This window comes from Elephas maximus, chromosome 3, assembly GCF_024166365.1.
Source record: "Elephas maximus indicus isolate mEleMax1 chromosome 3, mEleMax1 primary haplotype, whole genome shotgun sequence".
In the NCBI taxonomy this organism is placed as follows: domain Eukaryota; kingdom Metazoa; phylum Chordata; class Mammalia; order Proboscidea; family Elephantidae; genus Elephas; species Elephas maximus.
Window position 1 is genome coordinate 20,754,726 of NC_064821.1, and position 3,522 is coordinate 20,758,247.

Genomic DNA, 3,522 nt, shown 5'->3' on the forward strand with positions numbered 1-3,522 from the left:
TGAGTATTATGTGTGGTGTTATATCTGCAGAGACCATGAGGGAAATTAGTCCTGGGATGAAGCCACCACATGTAGGACTAATGAAGCCCTACTGTCCTATTCTTGTAGATTCCCTATCTCTGAAGTCTTTCTAATGAAAGATAGCCCTTTTCATTTTTTGAGTATATTAGTGCCTGAGATTCTTTTAATTATTAGCACCAAAGTCTTTTTCACTGATGATGTTCAAATATCTCACGATCATCTAAAACCACTGAGAAAATATAATTTCCATTTTGTAGATGATGAAACTATGTGTCGTTGATGCTGACCAGCAGGGAGAGTTTATCAGTGATAGGTCTTAGTATAATTAGTGAATTGGCACAGATGGCACATCACTAAATAGAAGGCATCCTACCAATGAGTTTTCTCAAGCTTACTTTTATGTCCCTGTTCCTTAGGCTGTAGATAAAAGGATTCATCATTTGAGGGATCACAATGTACATCACTGAGGCTACTGCAGTTTTCTTGGGAGAGAGTGCAAATGCAGAACTGAGGTACACACCAACAGATGTCCCATAAAATAAAGAAACAACGGAGAGGTGAGACCCACAGGTGGAAAAAGCTTTATGCTTTCCATCAGCTGATGGCATTCTTAAAACGGAGGAGATAATTCAAGTGTAAGAGAATATGATCCCAGAGAGAGGAATACCACCCAATATGCAAGCCACAAAATATATCAGGATGTTATTAATGAGGGTACTGGAACAGGCAAGCTTGAGGACCTGAGCAAGTTCACAGAAGAACTGAGGGATTTCAAGATTTGTGCAAAAGGACAGCTGCAAAACCATCAGACTGTGGATCAGCGCATCTACCATACTGATAAACAAAGAAAGTAGAACTAGCAGGCTGCAGAAGCAAGGGTTCATGATGACTGTGTACTTCAGTGGGTGACAAATGGCCACATAGCGATCATAGGCCATAGCTGCAAGAAGAAAATTTTCAAAACCACAAAAAACCTGGACAAAGAAAATCTGATTGAGGCAGCCTGTATAAGTGATGCTTTGACTCTGCATCTTGATATTCACCAGCATCTTTGGGATGGTAGTTGTACTTAAACAGATGTCAGTAATGGACAGATTGGAGACAAAGAAGTACATAGGAGTGTGCAGGTGGAAGTCAGAGCTGACGGTCAGGACAGTGAGCAGATTTCCAAGGACAGTGACCAGGTACATGGTCAGGAATAGGCTAAAGAGGAGACGCTGCAGTTCTGGATCTTCTGTCAGTCGCAGGAGAAGAAATTTTGAAACACGTGTTTGGTTTCTGGGTTCCATATTGTTGATGAGTCTGATGGAATGACTGGGCAACAAGACAATCAAATGTGTGATCACTGATCACCGGACCAACAGCAGCAGGAGCAGCATCACCAGAGGCAAACATTATCTTGGGGAAGGAAGAAGAGGAATGGAGGGAGATACAAAAGTGGTACCTTCTGTATGCATATTATTTGGTTATTCAAAAAAAAAAAAAAAAAAGACCTGAAGCTAATCTAGCAGAATGTCAACATTAATTTATTCTGGAAGGGGGTGGGAATGGTTATTTTCTTATTATACTATATGTGCTTTTATGATCATTTTAAATATTTAGTAATTTTAGAAATAGAAATAGACTTAGAAGGCAGTCTGATGAGTCAATCGGGGTCTCCACCTCCTTCCCCAGAGATCAGAGAGGGCAATGGAGATAATACAAAGATGTACTAAGAATTAGGAAGATAAGATGGAGCTGACAAACCCTCCTCTGCCATTACTACCACAAGATCACAAGTAAGTGTCAGAGAATTTTATAACAGTCATCCTGTTGGACAAAGGTTAGGCTTCCTCTCAACAGGAAAATCATCCTTGCAGTTGTAGAGACAGAGCAAGAGACTAGCAGAATGAGAACTCTTTGATATTGGTGCAAAGATATAAGAAAACCTGGCAAGAAAAAGACAGAGAAACAAGATTCCCATGGAAGACTTGGTTCCAGTCATTTCCTGCATGTACTCTCTTCACATGCATCATTCTCCTGGATGCCCTTTTCAAACACTAACTTTCCAAATATTAACTAGGGGACTTTAGGTTACCTGGCTGGCTGAGGAATGATACCTGACATCTGCTCTGCATGCAGAAGACAGAAGATATGTCCTCAGGAAGGACAGAGAGTCTGAGTGAAGCACTAGACTCCTGGGCAAAAAGGGTCATCTTTGGGAAGAGGGTCATGTGTCCTTATAGGGGAAGAACTCTAAAGTGAGATGTTCCAGGCAGCCTATTTGGAGTCTCTCTATCCCTGGAGGCTCAATATCCAAAGCTCCTCATTAGCCCAACACACTTATTGTCATTCCGATTGCAGGCCAGTAAAAATCCTAGAAGACCAAGACTTTAGAAGGTGGAGTTCAGGGTTGTTGATTCCCTGTGAGACCAGCTTCATGCTGTTTACCTCGCTCCACCTGTTGGTGCTCACCTCCATGTCACATATGTTGTGTACGTGGACCCGTCATCATTTTCCAATTGGATTCCAATCTTTTCTTCTTAGGTACACCAAAGGACATCTCTATCTAATCAATGGTATCAGGAAACCTGAATTCAATATTAGGTGTGTTAAGTACAGTATATATGTGTGAATATGAAAATATATTTATACATATAGCTAATATAATGTAAAAGTGCAAACTGAGCAATATTTCTTCTAAGAATAATGACTGTTTCCTGAAACTTAGCCTATCTTTTGTATATTTTAAAAGGATATTCTAGCCTATCCCCTGATCAGTTTTGCCCCTGATCAATATAAGCAGATCTAGATTTGTTACTCCCTATTTAGAGTTCTATAACAACCTTTTCCAGCTTCCTTACATTATTTTAACATACATTTTTCTTCATAATGGGAGGCCGTGGATTGAAATCATGGCTTTTGATTTTTAATAGAGTTGTGAGAAATTATAATGTGACAGGCACATTAGTATGTGATTTATCCATATTCAGTAAATTTTGTAAGATTTTAACCAAAATTTAACAGATAAAGATTGTTTTTTAAGTGAATATTCACTTAAAAATTTGTCATTTTTTTAATTTAATATTTTCACGTGTTTATGAATTTATTTTACTACTATTTCTATAGGTAAAGAAATTTAATCTACAGTTATTTGATATATTAAAATCAACTTGAGATAAGCTGGCATTGTAATCTTACCCTTTGCCATCTTAACTCTATTCACTTCAGATATATCCAATAATAGATAAAATATAATAAGATATACCTGGGCTCAGATAGTAGGCATGGCCAAGTTGGCAGAGTAGTCAGATGCCTCCAGTGGCCCCTCTTACAACAAAGACCTGAAAAAACAAGTGATTCAATTATATATATGACAAGCTAGGAACCCTGAATATCAAAGGCAAAGTTAAGAAATCAGACCGAGTGACAAGAGGACGGAGAGACAGTGCAGAAGCAGCGAGAAGTTGTCAGACCTGACTTTGTGGGGTGCAGCTCCAATTCCCTAGCAAGACCCCTGGG

The 3,522-nt window shown here is 39.1% G+C and overlaps 1 pseudogene; it reads right to left on the reverse strand.

Moving 5' to 3' along the window:
• Positions 1-374: 374 nt before the first annotated feature.
• Positions 375-1,310, reverse strand: LOC126074063 (olfactory receptor 7G2-like; annotated as a pseudogene).
• Positions 1,311-3,522: the final 2,212 nt, after the last annotated feature.